Source organism: Triticum urartu, chromosome 6 (genome assembly GCF_003073215.2).
Source record: "Triticum urartu cultivar G1812 chromosome 6, Tu2.1, whole genome shotgun sequence".
Lineage (NCBI taxonomy): Eukaryota > Viridiplantae > Streptophyta > Magnoliopsida > Poales > Poaceae > Triticum > Triticum urartu.
In genome coordinates, this window is record NC_053027.1 from 249,653,495 (window position 1) to 249,662,937 (window position 9,443).

A 9,443-nucleotide genomic window follows, 5' to 3' on the forward strand; every position below is an offset into this window, starting at 1 on the left:
ATGTCATTTTATAAAATATAGAAAATTTGGATATATCAGTTAAAATAAAAAATAGGGTGATGCTGAGTACAAAAAAATTTAGCGGGGAATCTTTATGGAGTCCTCTATTCTTCTTGTATCCCCCAACTCTACCCATGCAACACGCTGGACATCCATGTCTATCCCCTCTGGCGGCTACAAGGAGTAAGAGAGTGAGATGAAGGGTGAGCGGAGGAAGGGAGAGATGGAGATATATAGAGAGAGGAAGAGCGGAGAGAGGGGAGGTTTACATGACATTGTTGTTGAGTTACTCAAATATATATATGCATTATAGCCCGTAGCAACGCACGGGCGTTCTACTAGTAATAATAAAGCACGGGTTGAGTCTTTCGGATTCACCATTGCGGCGTTTTTACACAAAGACCCATGTGATTTTTTATCATCGACCCCGCAGTCCCTTGTCAAGTGAATAGAAAAACGCTTTATTTTTGCAGAAAACACCCTGTCGGTTGGACTATTCAACCCGTGGTCCAAGCTGATTTGTAAAGAAAAAAACGCGACCACAGGAGGAGCACGGGCTCGCCTCCTCTGCCTCTCGCGAAGTCCCACGAAGTCATCGCCGCCGCCGCCGCCACCTACGCCGGCCACTTCCGGCTACCTCCGGCGCTGCGCAGCGCGCGCCCGAGCTCCCCACGGTCCGCGCCTCCCTCCCCTCCGGCCAGATTCTCCGCTCCCGTCCTCTACCGCTTGCTCACAACGGGAGCCCCCGATGCGACCTCCCCTGCTGCGTCACCGCTCCCCAATGGCCGCGCCGCCCAAGGATTCTCGCCAGGGCCTCGCGCAGCCGCACCCTTCCCCTTCACGCGCCCACCATGCCATCGTTTCTATGGGTGCTCAAATCCATGGCTCTGGCGGCAAGCCGTAGGCCGGATGAGCCGGCAGCGTACAGAGAAGGGGACGGAGGTGGAGGTGGAGGTGGAGGTGGCGGCGGCGGCGGCGGTGCAGGTGGATGGGGACAAATTCGACTACAACATAGAGGATTGTCGCCGCAGGTTCCAGGCCGTCTACCCTGGTGAATCGTTCAAGCACGACGCCTAGGGTTCCCCATCGCTATCCTTTGGTTCGCCTCTGGTGTCTGCCACGACGTTCCAATCGCCAGAGTCAGAGCTCCACTATCGTCCAGTCCTCGACTTTGGGCCGTCTCTCATCAATTCTAGCCATTAGAGCACTGCACCAACAAAGGGAACCCGGGAGCAGCTCCTCGCGAAAATCCTCCATCGCATCGAATTTTTGAGTTCTTCCAGAACTTCGGCGAGATTGCTTCTGCACTGTTCGTCACAGGATAGTGAGTTCCTTCTCGCCGAAACATCTCGGTATATTATGTTTGGCATCAATTTTTTAGCCCCCTTCCAATTGTTGTCAAAAGTAGGCCTGACATTGTCAAAATGGCTTTTGAGAGATTTTTTTTAGAAACAAACTTCTGCGAGGCACAACCATAATCTGCGTGTTAGAAATAAGCTTTGTTCATGTATGTTATTATGCCCAATTTAAAACTGAGTATGATCAGAATGGTTTCATTATGGTTATTGTGACTTGTGACTGAAGGACTATGCCATTGTTGCCCCGTAAAAATTTGTGCAGGTCGATACTTCCTTTTTCCAATGTATTGCACGGTCGAGGTCTCTACCAAGGATACCCTCCCTAGGGTGTTCCGCAACTTCGTGGACTGCGTCTGCTCGCCCAACGCCAGTGGAGATCCGCTGCTGCAACACCTCAAGGAAGCGTCCTGCAACACGGCGCAACGGCCGCAGGATTGTCCTTCAGGAACTCGGCACCTGGACCTAGGCAGGGCAACGTCGTCTGTGCTATCCTTGTCATCCTGGTAAGTCATACTTTCCTTTTCCGATCCGTCCGTTTGGAAACGGAAAAGCTTTATTACTTTGTTCGTTCATCTATCTGGAGGTCCTAGAAATTGAGGCATGTTGGATGCAGTATTAGCGGCTGGATTAACGGTGCTCAGTACCACCAATGTTTTTCTTGAAAATGTGTTTTACATGATTCTGTACAGTTAAATGATGTGTTTGCTTGTTACATAGTTGTTTTTAGCTACCTTTCTGGGTGTGATCTAAGCATAAGATTTCCCTCAAATTCAGGGGCGATCGGCAATATCAATGGATGATACTTTGAAGGCTGTTGCATCTAGGTAATTTGGACCTAGAAGGACCAATTAGTATGCAGATGATGCCTTCTTAATGTACAAGCCGACAAATACTCGAACGACATGCTATGCTGTTCATTAATCTGTTTTTGCAAGTAAACTGGAACTGGTTCTTTATAGTTGCAGATTTTTTAGCTTGCAAGATTACTAGAAGTTGAAACAAATTATATGTATGTGATGGATCAGCGAAAGTATATCAATCAAAGTAATGTTCAACTCCATGGACCAGAGAAAGTATATCAACTGGCATTAACAAATTAATCAAAGATAGGCGACCCTTGTATTTGTACAAATCTTTTGTGAGGCACTACTATAATCTGTGTGTTAGAAATAAGCTTTGTTCATGGATATTATTATGTTCAATTTGAAACTGAGTATGATCAGAATGGTTTCATTATGGTTGTTGTGAGTTGACTGAAGGACGATGTCATTGATGTCGTCAAGACTTGTGCAGGTCCATGCTTCCTTTTTTCGAAGTCTGCGTGGTCGGGGTCTATGGCAAGGGCGCCCTCCCTGGGGTATTCCGCAACTTCAAGGACTGCATCTGCTCGCCCGACGCCAGTGGAGATCCGCTGCTGCAACGCGTCAAGGAAGCGTCCTGCACGGCGTAGCGGCCGCGGGGTCATCCTTCAGGAACTTAGCGTGCGACCTGCTCACCTAGACTTGGTGGGGCAGCGGCGTCTGTGCTATCCTCGTCATCCTGGCGAGCCATACTTTTCCCATCCATCTGTTTGGAAACGGAAAAGCTGTATTACTTCGTTCGTTCGTCTATCTGGAGGTCCTAGAAATTGAGGCATGTTGGATGCAGTATTGGCGGCTGGATTAATTGTGCTCAGCACCACCAATGTTTTTCTTGAAAACATGTTTGCATGCTTCTGTACAGTTAAATGATGTGCTTGCTTGTTACATAGTTGTTTTTAACTACCTTTCTGGGTGTTATCTAAGCGTAAGTTTTCTCTCAAATTCAGGGGCGATCGGCTATATCAACGGATGATTCTTTGAAGGTTGTTGCATCCAGGTAATTTTGACCTAGCAGGACCAATTAGTGTGGAGATGATGCTTGTTAGGTACAAGCTGACAAATAGTCGAACACCATGCTATGTTGTTCATTAATCTGTTTTTGCAAGTAAACTGGAGCTGGTTCTTTATAGTTGCAGATTTTGTAGCTTGCAAGATTACTAGAAGTTGAAACAAATTATCTGTATGTGATGGATCGGAGAAAGTTTATCAATCAAAACTGCATGGACTGGAGAAAGTATATTAATTGGCAAAACAAATTAATCAAAGATAGGTAACCCTTGTATTAGTTTCCGGATTGAAAATTCATCAGAGGTCTCTATTCAAGGCAAACATACACAAACCAAACCAGAGCAAGAGCACATGGAATTGTGTGGCAAGCCGTTCCTATCTTAGTAACATAGTGTTGTTTCCTTCCTGTACATATGTTTTTTCCGTTCTGCTCATTGGTTTTCTGTTGCTTTTCTCCTTAAACTTCCAAGCGTGTATTTTTTTGGATAATATATGTGTTAGAATTGTATACACATCCTTTAGTATTTGAACTACTTATATATTGCTAGATCTTCTATGATCTACGGTGAAGATGAGTACATCCCTTACATCTCAGTGTTTCACACTTTCTATTTTACGAGGATATACCAAGGAAATGCTCTTATTGGTACAACCGTACAGGTTATTTACACTGTTTTTCTTAAACGAAATCAGTATAATTGGGTGTTGATTTATATCATCTTCTTTTCCTGAGATTGGTCATCCTTTGTTTTTTCTATGCCTTATTTATCTCCGTTAATTTAACATTTTATTATATTGATTTCATGTTGTTGTGTTGGTCTAGGTTCTTAACCTGATCAGAATGCTTATATTTGTTGATGACACTGAGACTATACTAAGTCTCCTGAGAGAGTTCGGATCATATAATACCGAAAAAGACATTGATTTTAGTAGTCATGCACAAGTAGATGAATCAGTAGAAATCTTATTTTTCTTTACCTTGTATGCACATCCCAATATCACTTGAAACTAGAAGAACGCCTGTGCGTTGCAATGGGGCCACATTAACTTTAAGAGTTCAATATTAATCATGTTAATAATACATTTAATATTCTCATACATATCAAGTGACACTGGCGACCTTTTTTGTCAATTTAGCAACGGGCTTAGTTGCAACGGGTTCTTTATACGTATCAGACAACTCGCTATTACTTAAACTACAACTATGGCTACCAATATTTTTTTTGTCAATTTAGCTCAGCAATAGTGCCTGGCTTAATAGACTGCTTTGCATTCATCCCTTCAGAAGATAGAGAGAACCAATTCAACATGTCAGAAGATTAACAGAAATTTCATTTGTATGGCATGAACATATAGCAGGAGCACCAACACATAGATCAGCAAAGAGCAGAGCACAGCATGCACACACTCGGGCCATCTATATCATACACACACAGCAACGCACACACGCATCACGCTGGCATACACATACAGAAAAGCAGGCACAAACGCATCATGCGCATTGGCCGGTGCGACGCACGCAGAGCAAGTACGTACGCACGGAGAGCAAGCTAGCAAGCACGCACGCGTCCAACCCCGCCGCTGCATGCGCTGGCAGAAGGTGAGGCAGCAAGGGAGACTGCACATTGAAGCTGTCCATGTAAGGCTGGAGGTGCTGGGCCGGCGACGGCGGTGTCGGGACGACGCTTGATTCGTTCCCGGTGGCGTGGAGCTTGGGGCGGCAACGCGGCGATAGCTAGTGCTCGGGGATGGGGGTTTGGGGCGGGGGCAGTCGACCCGATGGCTGGCGAAGTTAACGGGCTCGGGCGGCTGGAAATTCGGTGGGTGGCGGTGGCACAACGCGAGGATGGGACAGGCGTAAAACCCAGCGGGCGTTCAACTACAATACCCACGCCTTTTTTTAGGGGAATTGCTTGTGAAAATAACGTGCGACGACGACTTAGCGAGCGGATCCCCTTAAAAAAGACATAGCGAGCAGATTCCTTTAAAACTGGTAGGAATGGATACGATTGATGACGTTGATAAATAGTGGTGAATGTTGGCCTAATTTACTATCATCATGCATGGAAACGAATCATCAAGAAAAAGAATACTTCCTATTACTACACTCATAGGAAGCTTCCTAATCTCTGCTACCAAACAGTTTCTGCCCAAACAAGGAAGGAAAGTTATGGATGTGATTCGGAAGGAAACAAACGTTATGAAGATTAATTAATTTAGATTTGATCTTTAGAGATTGATTGTGATTGATTCTTTTACATAAAGAAATTACTAAATAATTTGTGTCAGTATGGAAAGTTCTGATCCGTTTAGTTTTTTTCGTTGTGTGAGAGGGTGAAGTGAAAATAAACCGATGAAGTGGGGGAGGCGACGAAAAAAATCTACGACGGTTAACCTACGAAAAAAAACCGGACGGAAGTGGTGGGACGAAAAAAAACCTGGAAGCGAGACTACCAACTGCTCCATTAAGAATAGAAATTAATTTAGAGTTTTCCTCTTATATGAACAAGTAACTGCACATCTGGTTTTCTTATGCTGTAAAACACCATCGAAGCGACCACGATACTCGCTTGAAATAGGTCATCATAAATATTGTTAGGGTACGTCCAAATTTCAAAGTCAAAAGAAATATTCAGTGTAACCTTATTTCTGATGTTTCAAATAATTGGATTAAAAACTGTTGCATAATGGCACTAGAGCAGGTTATATTTATTTTTTCTCCCGGGCATTTCTACTAGTACCCAACTAAAACGCCCTCGTTCTCCGAGACTCCCGCAGTCTCCTGAGTCCTGATCCTCTCCCAAAAACAAACCCACCCTCGTTCTCCAAAACGGATCGAAGGTCCATCGTCGCCTGCTTCCGCTCCGATGGGTGCCAGGCGTCCGTTTGCTTCCACTCTGACGGGTGCCCCAGGCGTTCCTCTGCTTCCTCTGGGATGGCGGATCAGTCGGCATGCAACGTTCACAGTGGGGCGCCAAGGTATCCCTCTTTCTTCCCCTCCCTTTCACCCCTCTCACCTTCTCTGTCACACCCTTGATTGAATTATAAGTCAAAAAATTGCAGGGAATTATAAGTAATTGATTGTGTGTGTGTGCTACTTGTACATATTTTTATCATTGCAATTCGTTTTGTGCAGCAATAGATAAATTGTTCGATGAATCTTAGTTAGGGCATGACCCATCAACCATGATCGCTGGCAGTTAGAACTTGCCAAATATCTCTTGCTGCATACTAATTAGTACTGGTTGGGCTTTCACGGCAACTACATTTGTTAGAAGTTTTCTTACTGTGGTCAAATAGTCGATTGCCTCCAAATTCGTCTCTGATATTGTCTTGTGTCACCAATCTCCGAAGTAGAATGCTTGAATATGTCTTGTAAAAGGAATATTTGAAGTAAGCACCCTTAGCTTTTTAGAAGAAAAAAACTATTATTTCACGAGGCAACCATATATGTCATATGCTAGCAGGAATATGAACTTTAACATATTATAGTTCAGAAATGTGCAAGTAACCTTGTCCAGTCCAGTCAAAGCACATACTAACAAGTAGTGTCATAATGTGGAGACTTCGAATTTGTTATAGCTTGCTATCTAAAACACGTGGACCCTGAGGCTAACTTCTATATTGGATGGTCCAAATTGAGTTGCTGCATATACATCAACTATTACTCTAAGAGAAAATAACCCTTGCTGTTTCTTGCTCCTTGATTTATGATTACCATGGTTCAGTTCCTCTCTACAATTTTTGTATTATCCAGACAAGCATGGAAACATGATATTCGTATATAAGAGCAATGCTACAATAGTTCCAAGTTATTAGAAACATGACTGAAGTGTCTCTTAAAATCTGTAACAGCTAACTGTACTTATCTTTCTTTTGCTGAAAATTACAGGGTTGCACTTGTTTCTAATTCATTTTGTGGTCAGTCACCATGTGCATCCCTAAACCTGAGATTGTGGTTCAGTTTTAGCTTTTGCTACACACCTAAATAAAGCCAGAAAGTGAGCATGTCTATTTACAAATCAACAATGTAGTAGCTCTACACTTCCAAGAGCAAGTCTAATTCATTTTCAGAAGTGTATAGTTCAGAGTGTGCAGTCGGCAATCAAATATTTGCTAGCCAATCATTTATACTCTTCTCCGACCATGGTTAATATCATGTTACTAATCCCTTACCTTTCCCATCTCTTCTCCACTGCCCTGGGTCATCCAGAATTAGATGGACAAGTCATCTGTGAAGCAGCAGGTAGAAGGCTACCTGGCAGTGCCTCCAGGGATTCGCTGTACAATACATGTCACCACAGCTATGTCGATGAAGACTCAAAGTGATGCTTTCATTATATCACTTGCCAAGTTTACATCACTTCACTCTGCTGCGTATGTATAGCAGAAAATTATTGAAGTATTTAAGGTCCGTTCTTTGTATCTTGTATGAATAATCTCTTGTAGGTTAATTGGCTTGCAGCAAGGTTGAAACCCCACTCTGTAGTTTCTCTTCAGATCTTGCAGTAGCAAAGCAAGGTAACTACGAGGGAGCTAAACTTCAGTTTGTTGCATCTTACTTTGAGCATAATGACTTGCTTGCTTCTTGCACTTTATTACAAGATTTGTCGTCGTGCTAATCGCAGTTTGTTGCACCTTACTTTGACCATAATGGTAAGATCAATTTTTCCATTCGCACATGCAAATCTCTACAAATGTCTGTAGAAATTGATTACTGGGAACTAAACTGAAGCTTGCTATATTTTAAAGATCAACAATACGCACATGATCGGTATTTTTTAGTGAGAGTTGTATTTCAGTAACAAAAATTCTAGTTTTAGAGGAGGAACTAGGTCTCTAGAAAACCAGCACAAGTTATACTGCATAGTGAAATAAACAAGTTAGCCTAGTGTTTGTTTTCATTTTACATCCCATGTATTACTGTGCTAGCAAGAGTTGATTTCATGTTCTGAGGCCAGGACCTTCACACCTTAGTTAAGCCACGCCACAAAATTGCAAGTTTCAGGATTCCAATAAATTAGCTCCATGCTAGCAACTGTACTAGTTAAAGCATACAGTGCGATAAAATCTTTTCAAGTTAAAGCATATGAACTGAATATCCACACAACGATTATCTTTCAGATAAGGATTTTTTTTACCTGTATCTGTTGGCCATTTTGGTCTAATTATATCACTAATTATGATTTGTTAATTTACCTGAGCTTAGAGGTATAACACCGAGTCTCTTATTTCAAAGTTGTATATACATTACGTGTTGGTATTTCGCACACCAAGCAACATTCACTTAAATTTGAACAATTCAGTTTGGTTCTTGTAGGCCAACTAAATTTCAATTACAATAACATTATACTTCATCCCTCTTACAACTATTAGTATTATCATTTCTTAGGGAATGTGATGCAAGACTGGAGAGTGGCAAAGTGGCAGATGACATCTATGTGGAGGGTGATGATGATCCATGTGGCAATGAGCAATATGATAACTAGGGCGATGACGGTGATGAACTCGACGTTCTCTTCAAGTAATGCAACAAAGAGAAGTTCTAAAGTTTGTGGAAAATTTAGCTTATGTAAAATCTTTGTACAAGTTACTACTTTGTTTTGTATTTGACAATTTTAAGATGGATCATAATGGTCAATGTAATTTGGATGCAACTAATTAGGCCTATGATACTTTCCGAGGTTATCCTAAATAAATATATATTATGGTCTTTTGTGATGTGTGCTTGTGTACTTATGAGATGTATTTGAAATGCAATATTCTGAAATGCTACTATTGTGAATCTCACTTCCCTATTGTGCAACACCCCTCGGTCAAAGCAATACACGAGGGATCACTTTATACCATACGTGAATAATAAATTGACAGTGTTCACCGGACTCTCAAATAAAAGAATCCCCAAAGGGGTGTATCCACGGTTGGCAAATATATTAGTTGAGGGTTTGGTTCTCCTCATGGTAATAACGAACACCGTCAGGTGAAATATACTCTCGACCATTATGAAAACCGACGGTGTGCAATTACTATCGAGGATGATATACCCGACGAGACCCTCGGCTATAAGCGTCGTCCAGTTATTGCGAGATTCCTGGAGACCAAAACATACTCGATGGCTCACCGTCAGCTTATTGCTGTGGGCGAAGGTATTAGCCGACTGTACCGGCAGCTATTAGTTTAATGACCGACGAAGCATAGCCGATGGAAGATGGCTGAC

At 42.6% G+C, this 9,443-nt stretch overlaps 1 long non-coding RNA gene across 6 annotated transcripts; it reads left to right on the top strand.

Annotated features, from left to right (window-relative positions):
- Positions 1 to 513: 513 nt before the first annotated feature.
- Positions 514 to 8,949, top strand: LOC125512980. 6 transcript variants are annotated; one of them, XR_007285623.1, is made up of 6 exons: positions 514 to 1,324; positions 1,621 to 1,861; positions 2,133 to 2,182; positions 2,642 to 6,205; positions 7,440 to 7,747; positions 8,619 to 8,949. It is a non-coding gene; the product is annotated as an uncharacterized LOC125512980 (long non-coding RNA). The 6 variants fall into 6 exon arrangements; XR_007285620.1 differs by having other exon boundaries at positions 2,652 to 6,205; XR_007285621.1 differs by lacking the exon at positions 2,133 to 2,182 and having other exon boundaries at positions 2,652 to 6,205; positions 7,440 to 7,603; positions 7,692 to 7,747.
- Positions 8,950 to 9,443: the final 494 nt, after the last annotated feature.